Source organism: Natator depressus, chromosome 6 (assembly GCF_965152275.1).
Source record: "Natator depressus isolate rNatDep1 chromosome 6, rNatDep2.hap1, whole genome shotgun sequence".
Classification (NCBI taxonomy): Eukaryota; Metazoa; Chordata; order Testudines; family Cheloniidae; genus Natator; species Natator depressus.
Genome location: NC_134239.1, coordinates 45,490,858 through 45,511,112, shown reverse-complemented (window position 1 = coordinate 45,511,112; position 20,255 = coordinate 45,490,858). Strand labels below are relative to the sequence as shown.

General features: G+C 42.5%; 1 protein-coding gene across 1 annotated transcript in view; it reads left to right on the top strand.

Moving 5' to 3' along the window:
* Nucleotides 1-20,255, top strand: part of LUZP2 (leucine zipper protein 2) — a 443,808-nt gene that overhangs the window by 11,215 nt on the left and 412,338 nt on the right.

The window sequence follows — 20,255 nt, the reverse complement described above, 5'->3', positions numbered from 1 at the left end:
ATAACTATATTGAAGTCAGTTGTGTTACTATAATGTAGAGCTGCTAGTCCACACCCACATGACTGCAACGAGAAAGGGCCAGCCATAGCCCTGAGTGGGATCAGCTCCTCTCTGCTCACCCCATCAAGCCCTGGCTGGCAGAGGAACTGGGAGGAAATTCTATCCTGACTTCCTGCTGCCAGCCTGTTTCTCACTAGAGAATAGGAATGATGCCCCAAGGCAGGAGCAAGTGGGGACAGGTAATTGGTTGTAGGGCACTTAATTGACTCTGTACCAATCAGCTGGCATTGAGAGGGGTGGGGAATACAGAGGACATACAGGGTTGAGGCCTGAGCACGTTACTGCTTGTGATGGGGCACTGCCAGGGTTAAGGGGAGTTGGAAATCTCAATTAGTGTACTTAGCTGCAGCTGGAGGGTGGGCCAGACCCAATTAAAGAGAAGTCCCAGGTGGGTTGTTAGTGTAAAGAGAGGAATTTCAGAGCAGAAGCAGCAGAACAAGAATTCAAGCTCTTAAGCTGCCCTTTGAGTAGCAGAGGGACACTGGCAGAGTCATGGAAGAAATAGAGAGGTGAGAGCTGGTACTGGGATCCTCTTCTGAGTAGAGAGCTCTGCCAAGGGGTCAGGAGATAGATGGAAAAGCCCCTGGGGGTGAGAAAGGTCTGGTGGTGAGCCCTCACAGGACTGGCTGTCTGGAGAATAAGCCCAGGAAGGTATTCAGCTGAGGAACAGAGCATAGAGGAAACCTAGAAGAGAAAAGCTCAAGCATGAGGTGGGCAGAAATGGGTGTGTTTAGTATACATACTTTCAGCTGGGATATGTTGGGAGATTCCAAGTGGGAGCCCTTGCCTTGACAAAAGAGTGAACCTTAAGATGCGGTGGAGTCTGCAAAGTACATAGTGGGCACAGGAATGGGCTGTGGGAAAGTCCTGTTGACAGGATGAAGTAGGAAGAAGCCTAGGGACGTAGTGGGTGGGTGTAAATGGACAGACTGTGACTGCTCATTCTGGGGTCCCTGGAGGAGTGTGTGTGGGGGGGGTTTCCTCCTACTATTTACTGAGGAAAAGTGATATGAAGGCCACTCATAAGGAAAGAAGAACTTTTAAAAGCCTTGAGATGAGAGGATATGAGGGCTGGTCAGTCTGACTGAAAACCTGATATAATGATATTAGACTGTATTTGTTGGATTCTCTGTTACCCTGAAAGGGGTGGGAAACTGTAAGTGTTTTTGCTGGAGGACTGAGTCACAAGAAGAAGCAGATCACCACAAAGCCAGAGTAGCTATTGGTAAGGAAATCAGATGAGGAGAGCTTGCTTTGCTGTGCCCAGCCTTGAGGGGGTGAATCTACTCCTCTAGGCTGCTGGAGGGAGTTGGTCTAAACACTACCTAGACCCAAGGGAGGAGCCCTGACCAGCTGATGATTGTGGGAATGACCTACAGGCAATACAGCAGAAACCAGGGTTCACCCCTCCAAACCTGCACCAGAGCCCAAGTGACCAGCATGAGGGTCAGAGGGTACCTTCTTTGTGACTAAGAGTGGGCCTGGGGTCAATTTGGAATCTCCAGCAGCGTAGAGATTTTTCCTCTGCATATGTAAGCATTGGAGCCCTGGTATTTTGTGCTATTGCTGGAGAGGAGGTATATGGGACTCCTAATAGGGGGCCCCAAAAGGTGCCTTGTACTAATGGATGGCTTATTGTGTCCAGATAAGTGATACTTCATAACTGAGGGCAGCATTTGTTTCTGGGGTTAATTCCTGCCCCTTCAAAAGGAGGAGCCTAGGGGTTGGGCCTATTTGGTGGCAAGAAGAGTACACAAGCATATAGCTTGGGATTTGGGATGCGCTTAATGAAACCAAGTTATCCTTACCACACCAAATTTACAATGGTATAACTAAGCCGTCTATGATGATGAGCTGTCTTATTGTTCGGTCTTTTGTTTCTTAGCATCTGACCAACAAATTCATATTTTTTCACCCTTGAATGAGCCCAAGATAAAATCTGTATCAACAAAAATTCCTATCTCTAAATTCTGCTTATAAGGTGGCTGAGCTAAATAAGCTCTGATTGCATACTACCAAGGAGAAATTTGTATACTACAATAGAATATAAGACAAAAGATTCTAATTCACACAGTTTGCTATGTAACTTATTTCCTTGTATTCTTCCATAAATCAAGGGTGATTCATTTTTTGTTGCTTACATCACTGTGATTCATTTTAAATGTCATGCATCCGATGAAGTAAGCTGTAGCTCACGAAAGCTTATGCTCAGATAAATTGGTTAGTCTCTAAGGTGCCACAAGTACTCTTTTTTTTTTTTTCTTTTTGCAAATACAGACTAACACGGCTGTTATTCTGAGAACTAAGATGTTATCCACAGTGCATGTGTGTGTTTTTTGTGTTTTTGTTTTTTTTTTAATTGAACTTCTTTGTACCTTTCCTATTCAGATTGGGGAAACAAGTGATCCTAATCACTACTGTAAATCTCACTCCTGAGTGCAGGAAACCAAAACATATATACTATGCAAGTAGTGTCTGTCTCGGTAGAAATATTTTCCGTGACAACTATACTTAAAGCATGTTGGCTATTCTCCTTCTGAAACTTTGACTACATTTGTGACTAGGTTTGCAACTAACTTAAACAAAAACATGATGGAGAGAGAAATAGGGGCCAAGTTCTCAGTGGGCATACTTCAGTGTAAAAGCATTGAAGTAATTGATTTACTCTAGCTAAGAATGTGGCCCAATGTGTGCCCTCTCCCTAAAACAAACTCTTGTGCTCCCTCTTTGGCATCTAAAATTTGCTAAATGTAATGTGAGTATTTAAAAAGATAAATAGTAAGAAGTTGTATGATATTTACAGCTAAAAGATGTATTTGCCTAGCCGAAGACCTGACTTGTTCATTCAGGGAAATCCAGCTGACCCTGAATTCCCTCTGAAGTTGCAGTTGGATAGAGTATTTCTCTTCACTTCTTGTTCTGTAGTGTTGCTGTGCACTGTTAAAAAATAACTGGATTCCACCTTAAAGGAAGTGCATTGCTGAAACAAGCCCTAGATAACGTACAGATCTGAGACTATCATACTTACCTGGTTCAGATGGGTTCTGTGATGATTTCTTAGTGAAAACTGGTACAGCGCTTGCACTGTCTTGTAATCTGTTACACAGGTCTAATACCCATTGACATCAATGAAAGTTGTATGTTTACAGCTCAAAGCCCATGAAGTGCTATAATTTATTATTGAGTCACATGCTCCCATACATGGGGGGTGTGGACCTGCAGATGATCATCAAAAATCCACGAGCTTCTATTAGTGTGCTTCATAAGGGTGGAGGCACAGTTGTCCACTGTTGGATGGACAATGAGTTTAGCACCTTAAAACCCAGGAGGCCTCAGTTGGCATCAACGGTTACTTTAAGGTTTTGCACCCAGAACTTATGTGGACAAATTGAAGGGAAGATAACAGATTATGAAAGATCTAGGAAACCTGACCTATGTGGAAAGGTTAACAAAATTGGGCATGTTTAGTCTTGAGAAAAGAAGACTGAGGTGGGACCTGATAACACATTTGAGAATTTAATGGTGGTTAAGAGGAGAGTGATCAATTGTTCTCTGTCCTCTGAAGGCAGGATGAGAAATAAGGGGCTTTATCTGCAGCAAGGGCGATTTAGGTTAGATACTATGAAAAACTGTTTTTATTAAAGTAGTTAAGCACTGAAATAGGCTTCCAAGGGTGTTGTGGAATCCTCGTAATTGGAGGTTTTTTAAAGGCCAGATTAGACAAACACCTCTCGTGGACAGTCTAGGTGTACTTGGTCATGCTTCAGTGCATGGGGCTGGACTAGCTGACCTCTCAAGGTCCCCTTCCAGCCTTACATTTTTTACAATTTGAGTGTCCTGAGATCGACATAGCTTTAGTGATGCCCCCAGAGGACAGGGGTTTTGTACAGTGGCTCAATGTCTTTGCATACTTGGTTTGGCAGCTGTCTTTCCCCGTAGTACCACAGCAACTCCAAATGCAATGCTATAATGAAGTCCCTGAAAGCGACTAAAAGTGATCTAATGCCAGCCATTAGAGGAATGTTCAACTGTGTTACTGCTGATTAAACTGGCATAACTAGTCAGAATTTAAACTGAAAATCTACCTGGCCCCAGAGAGCTTGCTGTGGAGAGCATTTGGTTCCTGGAATTATCTCCTAGAGCTGTAGACTCCCTTCTGCTGTGTCTGGTGGATGTTTGCATAACCAGAACTATTGCACCACATGCTGTGCAGGCTTAGGTCTCTACTATTGCTGTACTATGCAATTTGTAATGCAGGACAACATGTAGCCATTTATTGTCATTTTGTTATTAAGATGGTCTGCAACTGCAACTTTCACATCTTGGCCTGGGTTGAAACACCCCAAAATTTAGGGATGTTGGAATCAAAGTTTTGATTTGGGGCCATCTCTGGGGCACAAGAAGATTTGTACAAAAATATTGGTAAGACGCTTTATGGTGTTTTAAAATTAGGTATGTTATGCAATTGTAAAGTACTGTGGCCCCTAGCTATCACATTTTGTACAGGGGTGGTTTTAGCAATAGCCTGGCCAGGAGGTAGTCTAGGATACTACAGCGCCCCGCCCCTCCCCGCCCCCCCCACAAAAAAAAAGTCTTGACCCTGGAAGGAATTCTACAGCAAGAACAATCCATACAATCAGATCCCCCCACTAGCCTCGGAGTTTGCCACAAAGTGCAAGTTACAGGAGGAGGCAAATTGGCCAGAAGACCTATTCACTTCCCTATAAGAAGCAAGAAATAATTAAAGATAGATGGAGCAGTTGCGGAAAGACTGAGACACCAGGGAAAGAAATGGGGAGAAAGCAGTGAAGCTAGAAGGTAAAGTGAGGGATCCAGAAAACTGGGAGGTGAAGGTGGTGGAGGAGAAGGAATCTTTCTAAGGGAATTCTACACCCAGGGCATTGCCTAGTGCTGTGCTACTTTTAGATCTCACAAACAAAACGGATTTGGGGCTGGGTCTGTACTGAAATGGGAAGGACAGTGCCAAGAAGCACCCACACTAGGGGCGTCAGGAAGTGGTGTTAGTGTCTAAGTGGGTAGTACCTGTACAAATGCCCCAGAGTGGGATAAGGGGTGCTATACTGCTGTAGAAAACATATTACTTTTTCATCAAAGATGTAATTTTTCAGCTCTTGTCTTATATTTCAGGCTGTGGTTCAGACAGTGTAAGTATGAGAGAGGTAGTTCATCAGTGGCAGAGCTGCCTCCCCAGTCTTTGACAATGGGGAGCTGGATCACAATTGTAACAAGCTAAATTCCTGGGATTTGCAAGTGAAACAGTTGAAGGTGTAAGTGTTGGTAACTGAAGGCTAATTAGCAACTGGACACCAAGAGTTCTAATGTGAGCAACATAGAGACAGAAAGCAACAATGCATGTTTCTGCTCAGAATTGGAAGTAGTTAAACCTTCATAATTCATCCTTTAAAACCCAGACAAAAAGTCTGTTTAGTTTGGTTCTTATTTTTTAGCTTGAACAAGAAATATTACCTGCTGGATAAAATAGGAACAAGTGAAGCTGAGAGTTATGAGGATTTAGGTGAAGATCCACAAATGCTGACTCTGTAATGTCTAGCTGAGTCACTGGCCACCCAGTGGAATGAACGCTCCTGATTTAGACATCCAGGTTCCCTATAAAATGCATGGGGAGAGTTTGGGCGCCTAAGAAATAAGTTCCACGAAAGCCAGAATGCTGAGCAGGGAGCCACCTAAGGTCGTCCTTAGGAAATGCTGATGAGTGAAGCCTAAGCCTGGTCTTTCAAACGGTAGTTACGTGCCTATCTCCACTTGAGATTTACAACTATGAATCCTCTCCTGGAGTAAGGATCTAAACCAACCTTTTCTCACAAAAAAACACCCACTATTGCCAATAGCCCAGTGGCTAGGATATTTGCCTGGTATGTGGGAAACCAGTTTTTCAAATCTCTCTGCCTGATTGGGAGCTGAGGCTTGAATTTGGGTTTCCCATATCCCATGTGAGTGTCCTGACCACCAGGCTATAGGTTATTCTGAGACATAGTGCTCTGTGTCTCTTGTTGAAGCTCTTCTACTTCCAATATTCACTGCAAGAGGCACTTGAACTTGCAGCTCCCACAATCCAGCTAAATGCCCTACTCTCCAAGCTGTAGAGCCTCTGCCCCTAACCACTGCCCAGTTAGATGCTTTGGGGATACACAACCAGCTAACCAGCCCCCAAACGTCCCTGTGTAGTCATGCTCGGCTGTTGTTTGTCCACAACCTGATCTGGTAGGCATGCTCAGAGCACACCTAGTGGATTGGGACTCACAGGTGAGATAGGTGGGTATGCCTAGTTGGACAAAACTCTAGGTTTAGGTGTGGCATCAGTACTTAACGGGTTTTACGCATGCCTACTGGCAGACTACAAGGCCTAGTAAAGCTTTGTGCTTATCAGGTTGCATGGCAGCTGGGGGTGTGAGGATCTCGGTGGCACCTATATGTTGTACTTAGCACCTACTTGCCACTTCAGGCACCTTAAATCCCTTCGTAGCCCTAGCCCTTAGTTCCTTTAAAAAAAAAAATCTCTCTTACCCCCCCCCCCAGTAAACAGCCATGACTATACTACTTATTTCTGACTGGCAGATGACTAAAACTGTTTGCAGTATCATACCATGTGGTATTAAAAACCCACAGATCAGCTTTCTCTTCAGAATTCAATTATAAGCCTTTATGTAAAGTCCGATAGAATTAAATGGAAGTTGTTTTTTTTTAAATCATCCTATAGATCTGAATAGAGAATTGTATTCCTTAGACTTCTCTGGCTCTCATGCTCTAACGTCTATTGGTGGTTAGAATAATTTCAGTACACCCTATTACAATTCTATAGAACTCAATTGGTTTCATCCATATTAGATTCTATAGGACTTTTCCATAAGGAGAGAACAGGAGAGGAGGCAGCTACAGACCACTTTGTGGGACTCTGAGTTTAACTTGGCTTTTTGATTATAATCCAGATGGTTTGGGACAAACCTCCTACCCAATGGATAGTTTTTGGAATGTGATTGGAAGGCAGTCAACTTCAGTGTATTTCAGACCAAAGGCAAGAGCAAGTTTGGGAGTCCCGAGGCCCTAACAGAACAACTGAGAGCCGCTGCTCTCATCTCATTTCAGGCACTTCTTCTGACAACGACTGTGGTTCTAATGAATGTGGTTTTAGCTTTTATTTAAAATTTCCAGCCACACTTGTTCTCACACACAACTTATATAGAACAGAGTTCAAGGGATGCAGTGCTTCTTTTGAAGGGGTATCCTCAGGTCTAAGCAGTTGGCTGCTTTAACAAATACGAAGGTAAAAGGAAGTCCAAATTTAGACATGAAGCTTGTAGCTAACCCAGAAAACTCTTTCATGGGGCTTTTGCTCAAAACATGAAGTGTGAAACCAGGAGACATGCCACTGCTTTTAAACAATTTCATAACAAACCAGATGATACTCATAGCCTCTGTTCATGCATAACAGTAGTGAATTAGGGTAAGGCACAAATCTGCTAATGTGCATTTAATCTCTAAAGGACTAGAGATGTCTGGGGTTTTATGCCATAATGTTTCCATGGCTATACTCACTGAATGCAAATGAAACAGAATGAAGACAATCAAGGAAAGAGCTACAAGGAGTCCGGTGGCACCTTAAAAACTAACAGATTTGAAAGAGCTGTGCACATGTTGATCAGATGTAATTAAAATATTATTCATGACATATTGTCTAGGCATTCTCTGGATGTTTCCAGGGCATAGGCTTCATCAGTCTTCCATTGCTCTGTTTGTTAATACAATTCCATTGTCAGAATTTGTGGTGACTGATCAAAACTGTACAAATCTGGATGCTATTTGACTTGCAAAATATTTTAACATTCTTCTCAAATTTTCTATGTTGAGCTGATATATTAGTCATGAAATATGCGTTTAATTTAGGACTGGAATTACCACTGGATAGTCTTCTGAAATGGGCACTTCACCAGGGCCAGTGCTGTTTCTCAGCACAAATTATAAGATTAGATCATGAGCATGAGTCCTGCTCTGATTGGCTGAGTACATGATCCACTACTTCCCACCCCCCAATCCCTTTTCATTTAAAAACTCTACTATTGACCAGCGGTAGATTTAAGCATAAGGGCCCAGGCAAAGTAATTGGAATTTCAAGTTTAGGGGATCTGAGAAGAAGCAGACAGGAGCAGGTATGCATCAGACAAAGGAGGAGCTTGGTGCAACTGAGAAGCTGTAGACCTTTCTCCCCTCTCTGTGCACCTGTCCTGCATAGCTCAGGACAATTTGCAGGCTAGAAAATTCCTTTTCACCTAAAGGAACTGCTTAAGGTCACTGCAGCACACCCACAAATCTAGGGCTGCATTTGAATGTAGCCTGTCTCCTTTGCTTTCAGTCTTCTTGTCTTTTCTGTTGTTGTTCCGCCTAGCATGCTTAAACATAGCACTGTGGCTATGCTGGTGGCAGCATGGGCTAGCTGCCCAAACACATACCATGGGGGTCAGGCAGGATTGTAGTCAGGTGGCCTGCAGCTATGCTGCTGCTTTTAAACATGCGAGCTTGATCAAAGCTAGAATAGGTACAGCTACTCAAACCAGAAATTTATAGCCTCATCTGCAGTGTAGGTGCACTCCTAGGTGGTCGGGCCCCAAGCCTGGGTTCCTTATCTGAATCTGGAATAACTTCTTCAACTGCTTATTTTGTCCCATTTTTACATGCCAGGGCAATCCACAAAACTCCTGCTTGGCTGCTGCCTAACCCCTGTAAGTGCCCGAACTCATTCGGCCCCTAAGTTTCTGGCTCCAAGCATGTGCATTGCTGTCTCACGGTAGGTATCCAGGAACCTAAGCCCTTACAGCAATCCACAAACTGCAGGGGAGATAGGCAATCCTCCACCTACCTCCCACATGGGGCTTGATCTGTTAGATATGCTCAGAGCTGCCTAGAGCTACACAACAGCATGGAGGAGGGCAGAGAATTCTGAATTTACTGGCTTTTTAAATGGTGACTTTGTTTAGTTTTTTGGTAATGGAAAGATTCTTGTAAGGAATCTTAGCCTTTAATTTACTATTGTGCCCTCTCCTCCTCACATTAGCAAAGTCTTTTTGTCGTAAGTATTGTCACCAAACCAATTTTTCTGGCTTTTGAGTGCTATCGGTATTTATCAATTAAGACCTTGTTTAGCCAGTAAACTGTCTATAGTTTTTCATTTCCAACAGAAAGTATGGTCTTAAACTACCCGTTAAATAATTCATTACACACTTGGCCATAACATTTGGAATCTTGTTTTAGAGCTGGTCATGGAAACTAAAATGAGTGTGATTCACCTGCATTTTCTGATTAAGCTAAACACTACAATAGATGATATAATATCTTGTTGAGGTCACTTTCAAGGGTCACAAATGATTGGGGCGGGGGGGGGGGAGAGACAAATTACTAATCTCAGAAGCAGAACTAATATTGGCAGACGAAATGGTTAAAATGAATTCTTATTAACATTGATTTATGTTTACCCTGCTTGGACCCTGAATTTTTAATGCTTCCAATCACTAGTGTTAATTTTTCTACCTGCTTTTTGTTGCTTTTGCCTGAGAGCATATGAAAGTTTGTTGTTGACATTAGTTAATTAGCCTCCTGTCACGAGATAATGCAACAGTGATAATGAGGTGTAGCATGGCTGCAGGTCATTATTTCTGAGGCTCAGCCTTGCACTGGGATAATGATTAGCTTGTGATTAGTTGTAGCACAGACAACATTTTGTGAGCTGAAAGTGGCATTCCCTCTAATTTTCTGCTTGACTTCCAGCAGAGCTGTTTCTTGTAGAGAGAAGAAAAGAGAGAGAGGGAAAATAAAGAAAGAGAAGAAGATGGCAACATATGGGTCAATGACTTTCATTTGCAGTGAACCTCCGCTTAAACAGAGGAAAAACTGAAACACCACAGTGGTAGAAAAGACAGCTCAGTAGAACACACGGTTACAATATAAGAATAAAATACATGGGAATAAACCAATTGGGATCCACGTGAGAACCAAAGAAACATTCCGAGCTGCTACCCAGCTGATCATTGGTCTCAGTTTTGGTTGCAGGGGCTCTGAAAAGGGTTCTGAAGAACTCTTAGCACGAAGGACAATGTTTTAAGGTAGGGCATCCACTCTAAAATATAGATTATCACATGATCCCATCAGCAAAATTAGAGTAGCTCAGTCAAGTAGATCTCTGCTACCTCCACTCCCATGAATTTTATACACAAGGACCCCTGCTCCGTGTGAGCTACAGCAGAGGTGCTTCATTGCTCCACGACCCCCTTTTTGACAACAAAAATTTCTAAATGACCCTAGGAAGGTTGTATAGAAGCCTGAGCCCTCCCAAGCCCCACTGCCCTGGGCCGGGGGACCCAAAGCCAAAGAGCTTCAGCCCTGGGCGGGAAGGGGTGGGGCTGTAAGCTGAAGTCTCCAAAACAAGCATGAACATCCTGGTTTTCAAACAAACTATCTCAATCACAATATATGGATTTGTTGCTAGAATTACTTAATGAAATTCCAAACCATGTTATACAGGATGCCAGACTAGGTGACTGTAGTTGTCCCTTTTGGCCTTAGATATAGATATATATTTTATCAATCTGAATCCTTACGAGTTTCTTTACTCAGAGAGAACTAGAGAACAGGGCCTCCTCAGAGCTCCACTCCTTCTGTATCCAGTTCTTGCAAGAAATCCCAGAAAAACAGCCTCTTCTTCCCGTCTCTGCTCCCTCAGTACAAAAGTATTTTGATTCCTGGACTAGCAGAAAACCAGAATGAAAAATGTATCTAAACTCTTCAGAATGTCAAGGAACATTTGGGCCAGTACATCAGCTGGTGTAAATCAGTAGGTCTATTGACTTCAAGAGCGCCATGTTGGATATGGCTCTTTGTTCCTTACTTGTATCATCTTCTTACTCCCTCCTCAGTGTCCTTTTTCTGTTTTCTCCCACCTCCCTCCTTTTTCTCTTCTCTCCTTCCTCCCTTTCCTGGGTCCCCAATGGACAAAATGTTGGGCAGCAGGGGGAGAAGCTACAGACTACATTGCTATAGCAATGCACTAATATAGTACAGGAGATGGATAGTGTGTTAATTTAAGTTGCAGTATTTATTCAGATATTCTTCTACACACACACTGTTATGTAATAGCCACTTTAAGAAATGGAAAGATCTTCAAAAATAAACTTATAAATTGTTTCTGTATTGTTCATGGGTCAGAAATAACACACTTAAAGTATGCATGCACTCTAGTGGCCTATTCATCCATTAGCTTGAATTGCTTGCTTTGTTTCAAGAGACTGAACAAATAACTACCTTCACTTTGTGTGTGTGTGTGTGTGTGTGTGTGTGAGAGAGATGTGCCTCTTTTAAAGGCATGCAGCACTCTCCTCTCTGAGAGATGTTCTCCAGAATAATTTAAATTGTATCCAACCATGCTTACCTATGCTCATATTTTAAAATCTGCATTGTGAACTTTCAATTTAAATGTGCTTGGCATTTAAGGTCAGAAATTGTGCTGCCGGATTGAACATCTTTGATATGAAATGCATCATTAGAGGGTTTTTATTTATTTATAAAAATCCCTTAAGTTGAACGTTTATTTGCAAATTTAAAAATCAGAACCATACATTTTAAATTCCTTGTTCATACAAATCACTTTTATGATCTCTTTTTAGAAATGTATGCCTGAGGGTGAATAATTTACCAAAGCCACATTTTTATCAGATATGATTGTTTGTCATTTCTTGAGACGCTATTGTGCTGCAGGAAGTGACCGGATGCAGGTAGAAGCTACGACAGTAAATGATCGCTAATGTTTAGTATTAATTCAGCTCTGACATTTCTCTGTTGCACTGAATCATACATTATATGATTATACACCTTTTTAATCTCCATTGCCCCAACATTAATAACTTGATCCTTAGAAGTGGTGAGTACCCACAACTACACCTCTCTCTGTAGCTTCAGATGATGGAAAGCTCTGAAGCTGCATTGGCTTTATCAGAGCGATGTGGATTTATACTGGCTGAGGATCTTGACTGAAAGGAACTGAGTCCCACTTGAGCTCAATGGAAGTTGCTGGTGCTCACTGTCTTCCCCTAAGTAACTCACCCTCCTATTGATGGAAAACAACTAGTGATGTAGATATTCATGTGCCACAAAAGAAAGTTCTCCAACCCTTGTACATTCATAAATACATAACTGCATTTAAGAACTTTCAAATTAGAGCAGGGCCAAAATGAAAAAGCTGCTGCAGTAGAAGTGGGTGTGACTGAGTAAGTAAATGAGAAACATGATGTGCAAATCTACAATAATTACATATATGCCAACATCCCGGGCAGTGCAGCTTTCACTGAAAGAATTTTCTAGATGACTTAGATGTATCTAGGTCAGTCCAACCATCTTATTATTTAGAAGATTGGAAACTCCTAGCATCTGTGTTAATTTCCAACTTCTGGCTTCCCTGGGTGGCTGCTGTCCCCCTTGAAGAATGGAAGCATTCACCCTGAGGAGGGGGAACACACCTAACGTAATGCTGTATGGGTGCTGATCAAGGTCCTAATGAAGCTGACTAAAAGACTATTACACCTCTGGATATTCTGTGCCAAAAAAATTTAAAATTCTGCACACAATATTGTCAAAATAACAATATAATCACACCAGTTTCAATATTTTTGTAATTTATTTCAAGATACTGGTCAGCAACTGTCTGTAATAAATCAGATTTAAAAAAAAATCCTCCAGTAATGAAGTAGAGAATTCAATAAATCCCTCTGACAATCCAATTCCTGTTTCTCTTCTCTTCCCCCCCTCCCTTTTCTGCTGAGCTGGGAGGCTAGATACACAACCCGTTCCCCCCAGCCCACCTTCAGGGCACCCTTCCCCCCCCCCCCAGAGCCCAGCCACGGAGTGCCCCCCAGTCCAGATACCCACACCTCCCTCCCAGGGATCAAGAGGGAGAAACAGCGTGATGATGGGTCCCAGGCTTTCATAGAGTTTCCTGCATGCCACCTCCTTCAGGGCATGCTGGAAACTGTAGCTGCCAGAAACATTAAAGCTCCTCTTCCCCCTTCCCTTGGCAGTGTCTTCTATTTGTGAGCAGGGGAGCTAGGCTCTGCTAGGTCCAGCAGCCCCTAGTGGTGGACAGCAGCTCTTCAGTACCAATTCTGTGGGAGGAAGGAAATTCTGCACAGAACATAAATTGTGTGCAAAATCTGCAGTATGCAGTAGTGGAGAATTCTACCAGGAGTAGACAACAACTGACTTCAATGAGAGAAGCATAAGGGCCATTGTCAGTCATAGTTTAGGTGAAAAATCTCCTCAGATTCAAAGACAGAGAATTTTGCACAGATGGCACTCCCTACTGCCAGGTAATTCTCCCAGTTATTGTCCCCTCTACTTATGGAGAGCATGACTAGCAAAACTTCAGACACTCATGATTAGTAACATGTATTCTATTCAAGGCCTTATACCACTTTCATCACCACACTATGAACACCTCCCAGTGATGTGACTAATATCTGTTACATGTGGGTTGGTCTTTCATCCTCTCCACAGGTTGAGAATTGCATGTGTGATGTTGGTTTTGGTAGGTGTGATGGGCTGTTTACCCCACACTTGCTTGGAAAGAGTTAATGTAGAGTAAGAAGGGAGCTAATTAACTCAGCAAGCCACAACTGTGGGAAATCAGGCCATGTAATCCCCTGACTAAATGAGGGAGCCCAGCTGAGGAGGAACAAGCTGGGTTGGGGCTACAAAGGCAGGAAATTGGTACCAGAAGGGGGCTGCTGAGGGAAGTCTGTAGTTATTCTCTGGAACAAGGAGATGTATTTGGGCTGGCAAACCCAGAAAGGGAGGAAGGTGGGATAGGTAGTAAGGTTTACATGGGAATACACCTTGACTGTTGTGTAGAGGATCCTACAGTGTGGGGCAGGACTGAGTTCTCCTGCTAGTTACTGAAGGTGTAGTACTACAAGGCAGTGAATGGGAAAACTTCCTAGGACAGCTGTTGAAGAAAAACTTTGATGCCCCTGAAGAGAAAAATGCATATAGTGACCTGGTCAGAGGACAGGCTTATGACAAGTAGCAGTAGCAGCTTGTGGACCAAGAGAGGGGTTGCAAACTGAGAGGCCAACAGATGTGCAATCTTGGGAAAGGGTATTGACCTAGCAAGCTATTCCCCAGATTGACCAGGAGGAGATGACATCCTAGTGGTGAGTGGACCATCCCAACACAGTGGGGTTTGAGGTCTTTTATTATATACGCACTGTTGTGTTAGACAAGGCGAAGAAATGCATCTTGCATTTGTAGCAGAAGATAGGTTTGTTTGATGGTCCTTAATTTCTGCAGGATTTGTTCCACAGCCTAGGCTTAGCCTCCAAGAAAATCTCTCTTGATATGAGACTATAACACTCCACTGGCAAACACAGACTTAATAATATAATTATTAATTATAATATTAATTAATAATATAATATAATTATTAAAATAATATAATAAAATAATTAAAATAATATAATTATTAATTATAATTATAATATAATTAATTATTAATTATATTATAATTATAATTATAATTAATGCTAAATAATATAATTAAATTACATTGGGTAATTAGCTATGTCAGACTGGACTGGTGTAGATGAGAAATTCCATCTATTTCTATGGACATGGAGGATCAGTAGAGCTCACTGAAAAGCAAAATTTCCATCCCATAGTAAATTTCAGTAGTTTTCTTACTAAATCAAAATAAGTCAATATAAAAATTTCACACAGAACAAACATTTCTGAAATGTTGAGACATTTTGATCTTGCTGATCCACCATGGTGCATCACCAGAGACCTGTGACCATGATGCTTTACGGGAAATGGAGCCCAGCTTTGGAGCTATGCCCATAGGCCCTGAAGGACAATTCCCATGAGGCACAACTGGGGCTCAGGTGGCTGCAGACTAATGTCGACCTGACCTGAAATGAATTTTCTATTTTTTGAAGGAAAAATCAACAAATTTCAGCAAAATTAACATTTTTCCTGAATAAAATACTGACATTTTGCAAAAACTAAATTTTCTGTTGGAAAAACAGTTGTATTGAAAATTCCTGACCATCTGTAACAGTCATCGTGAGCCCACCTAGCACCTTACCAATAAACTTAGGAGACCACTCAGATATTCACCCGTGCCAAGTGTGGTGAAGTGGGATTTGCTTGAGGATTATTAAGGGGCATGGGAAAGAGTGTGTCCACCCTCCAACCCAAAGACAGGATGTGGGACACCTGCACAGCAGGTCTACTGCTGCTTCAACTGTCACTGCTCCTGCTGCTTGCTGCACTTCCTCCATGCAAGGCTTATGGATCATGAATCTGTGCAATTTGCTAACCCACTGCTCATTCTGTTACAGCTCAAAACAAAAAAAGTTTGTGCTTGCTTTGTGATGCAATAAAGGCTTTAGCTTAGGTTCATATTATGAAAGGGTACTTGCGTCCTGTCCTAGAAACTGCACTAGTGACATTGACCAGTGATGTGATCCCCCTCCTGGTTATGCAAAAAGGCACCTTGACCATGCTTGCTTCAGCATATCATTCAGCTGCCTTTGTTAGGATTGTCTAGGCTGTTAACAAGGCTCTAATCCAAGTTGGAACTACTTTGAAGTAGTTTGACTTCCTTTTTATGTAGAAGGACCTAGAGGATGGCTATGGGAAACAGTTCATGCATCGTGAGCTTTCTTTGTGTGGTACCACAGGTTTCTATTTCATTCCCTTTCTTTTCAGAGTTAGTGTGTGTGCATTTGTGGTGGGGGTATACAACTACACACCAGGCAAAAAGGTGTTTAAAGAACAACTTGGGCTCAGGCAGCCCCACCTTGCCACATCTGCAAGGCATGTCAATCTTGGAGGAGAAGCTTTAAAAGAGAAGCCCAGTCCTGGGAGGTTCAGAGGCCTCTTTCCACTTGCTCCCTGAAAGGAGCGCTGTGCAGGATGAAGCTACTTGAAGGCTCCTGTGAACGCTACAGAGTAGCCCCAAGTTTTATTTCCTCCAACAACTCGGGGGGAAGGCCTAGATGCAGGCCACAGTAGGAGGAAGTCCAGGGAAGATACAGGAGGCCTACAGATTCAGACCTTAATTCCCTACTACAGAGATTCTGGGGTGGAACCCAGGTTAGTGCAAGGGACAGGGTTTTCCTACAGGCCACCAAAGAAAGGCCTAGTGAAGGCCCTGGAGAGGGGTCAAAGGTCTAGTGGGTCCAGAATTAGGTTGGAGGCCTGGCACAATATTACGAGATTGCTATTGGACTGAACTCTGACCTACCCTGAAAAGGGTGAGACTAAAATGTGACCTGATCAGAGAGCTGAGTTATGAGACAAAGGAGACCACCAGAAGATCTGAATGACTGGGATGGCTAGAGAGAAGGAAAAGCCCTGAGAGGCCGCACCCAGCAACAAAGGGAGCACTGGCTGGTAAGTCTCTTGCTCACAATGGCCCTATCAAAGCACTTATGTGCTACAGTCAAAGCACATGAATAGTCCCACTGATTTCAATGAGACTACTTACTTAAAGCTCAACGTTTGCTTAAGAGATTTGTTGAATCAGAGTCTGTATGAAGCTGCTAGACGAGTAATATGGGTTCCTGCAGTATATGGATTATACCCAACTGCATAGTTCCATTACAGCCAGTATTGCTGAGTCAGTAGTACACAAAACCCAGTATCTACATGAGTTGAGGATTTACTTGAGCATTTCCAGCTGAAGCTCAGTTCAAAAATGATAGATAATTATTTTGGGGGAAGCAACTGGATGAATTAGCTAGAACTAGTCAGTACTGCTGTTGATGGCCATTATTTGTCAATCTGATTTTCAAAGTAAGGGTTGTATCAGACCTGAAGTTCCTATTGGATGCCTAGGTAGAGTAGCTATGTTGAAGAGCAAGGCTTTCCATCTGCACTTGGAAAGGCAAGTGTGACTGTTGTGGATATGGATCTTGCTATGCTTATCCAGACCTTCACCTGAAAAATAGACACCTGTAACATGTTGTTCTTGGCCTATCCCTGCAGAATGTTCAGAAGCTGAAGCTAGTCAATAAGCAGGTTGCCATGTTCTGAAGCATACCTTTACAAGTTAGCAAATAACCCCAGGGCTTTGTGAGCTGTGCTCAAGGCTTTTTCCTGGACATCAAGGTACTGACTACTAAAACCCTAAATAAAATTTTGGGTGTGTGTTAAATGAGAAATTGCCTTTCTTTCAGTGCCATACTGCCATGGTTGTGGTCAATGGAGGCATTTGGGCTGGACCTCTTTTGATACGGAAGAGGAGGAGTTGGCAGAAGAGTGCTTTTTGCTTTTCTCTGACCCTTCATCTGCCAGAGACCTGATCTGTTGGTGGTGTAAACACCTCTTACCCTCCCCCTCAGGTATTTATGGAAGGGGCAAGAAGAAGACTGGGGTATGGAACAACTGATGTTTATGGCTTGGTCTATTTATGATTGTGGGGACAATGTTTCATATGGCTTTTATTGTGAATTTTAAGTAGTTCTGGTATGCTGAAACTTTGTAAATCTAAATAAGCAGACTTTGGTGTTGGAGTCCTTTACTGTGTAAAAGGCATAACATTTGTTGTTTTCTAACAGCAACGTTAACTTAGCCACATTACATCTGTTCTGCTCTTTTTCTCCCCATGTTAAATGAAATCCAGATTGTACTGTAATAATAATGCAAAGCAGAGGGGAAAATATAGGAAAAGGAAAAATATTTTTTGTGTTTAGAGCCAGGAAATACATAGGGATTTTAATATTCTGAATTGATGGGGAAGTAGGAAATTTCCTGGGCTCCTCCCTTAGAAAATAAGTGCTTTAGAACCTATTTTCAGTTTAAGGAACACAAATATATCTTTCAGTGATCCAAAAAGACCATTCAACTGGAGACATTCTAATACCACTCTCAAGCATTTTGAGACAAATGACCCTGATTCTCCACTGCCTTGCATCCTCTGTACTCAGTTATCTGTGAAATTTGAGCTAGGTGTTCAGCTACAGCTGTGATACCCTTAGTGCAGTTGAGGTCATGGGAGCACAAGTTTGTAGCTGCCTGAACTTAGGGCTGCTTGGGAGCTTGTTTCAGCTTCCACACAACTTACAGCTGTTTCAAAGTTCTAATGGGGTGTTAAGGCTCAGTCAGCTGCCAGTCGTTACTTGAGTCTGAGGGAAATCTGAGTGTTCCTCCTTATTTGCCAGAAATGGGATGCCACTAGCTCATAGGAGTGGGGGGCGGTGTGACAAAGACTTACTAATGCCAGGCTACCCAGAAATTCTTCTACAGAAGGGGAATTATCAGTTAGGTAGGTGTACCATGTTTCCACTGGAAGAGTCTTGCAAATTAGGTGGAATTAGGCCAACGTCTTGCCTTCCTGGTTTCCAAGTGAGTATAGAAGGCTAAGTACAGTTTCATATTCATGATGTACTCATTTTACACAGGCATAAGTGTGAACAAGGTGTCAAGGACTAGGGAATCAGGTCCAAAGCTAATAAGTGTAATTACAAAAACATGGGATGGTATTATGGAGGGTATGCATTTCCATGGGAACTTGACTTTAAAAATATTACTACTTATTCATATCTACTGGTGGCTATTGCCTACTGGTTGACCATAGATGTTTATATTGTGGTTACAAGCAGCTTTTTTGATCATATGATGGAATGCATGATTTAAAGTAACACTTGAGCATATGCTAGGTCTCTTACCTTTAGTCGTACTGCACATGTCAGACAGTTCTGTGTCACCTTTATCAACTAGAAGTTGTTGTAGCTCAAATCATTTAATGTAAAAAGAAAAATATAATCTGTAGGATTTCAACCCTGCAGGGGATATTCATATACTCCATTAATTTGAGTAATTTGCAATCAAATGTGGGAGCACTATACTATCTTAGACTTTTTTTACGTATAAAGAAAAGGAGGACTTGTGGCACCTTAGAGACTAACCAATTTATTTGAGCATAAGCTTTCGTGAGCTACAGCTCACTTCATCGGATGAATACTATGGAAAGTGTAGAAGATCTTTTTATATACACACAAAGCATGAAAAAATACCTCCTCCCACCCCACTCTCCTGCTGGTAATAGCTTATCTAAAGTGATCACTCTCCTTACAATGTGTATGATAATCAAGGTGGGCCACTTCCAGCACAAATCCAGGGTTTAACAAGAACGTCTTGGGGGGGGGGGTAGGAAAAAACAAGGGGAAATAGGTTACCTTGCATAATGACTTAGCCACTCCCAGTCTCTATTCAAGCCTAAGTTAAATGTATCAAATTTGCAAATGAATTCCAATTCAACAGTTTCTCGCTGGAGTCTGGATTTGAAGTTTTTTTTGTTGTAATATCACAACTTTCATGTCTGTAATCGCGTGACCAGAGAGATTGAAGTGTTCTCCGACTGGTTTATGAATGTTATAATTCTTGACATCTGATTTGTGTCCATTTATTCTTTTACGTAGAGACTGTCCAGTTTGACCAATGTACATGGCAGAGGGGCATTGCTGGCACATGATGACATATATCACATTGGTGGATGTGCAGGTGAACGAGCCTCTGATAGTGTGGCTGATGTTATTAGGCCATGTGATGGTGTCCCCTGAATAGATATATGGGCACAGTTGGCAACGGGCTTTGTTGCAAGGATAGGTTCCTGGGTTAGTGGTTCTGTTGTGTGGTATGTGGTTGCTGGTGAGTATTTGCTTCAGGTTGGGGGGCTGTCTGTAGGCAAGGACTGGCCTGTCTCCCAAGATTTGTGAGAGTGTTGGGTCATCCTTCAGGATAGGTTGTAGATCCTTAATAATGTGTTGGAGGGGTTTTAGTTGGGGGCTGAAGGTGACGGCTAGTGGCGTTCTGTTATTTTCTTTGTTAGGCCTGTCCTGTAGTAGGAGACTTCTGGGAACTCTTCTGGCTCTGTCAATCTGTTTCTTCACTTCTGCAGGTGGGTACTGTAGTTGTAAGAGTGCTTGATAGAGCTCTGGTAGGTGTTGGTCTCTGTCTGAGGGGTTGGAGCAAATGCGGTTGTATCGCAGAGCTTGGCTGTAGACGATGGATCGTGTGGTGTGGTCAGGGTGAAATCTGGAGGCATGTAGGTAGGAATAGCGGTCAGTAGGTTTCCGGTATAGGGTGGTATTTATGTGACCATCATTTATTAGCAC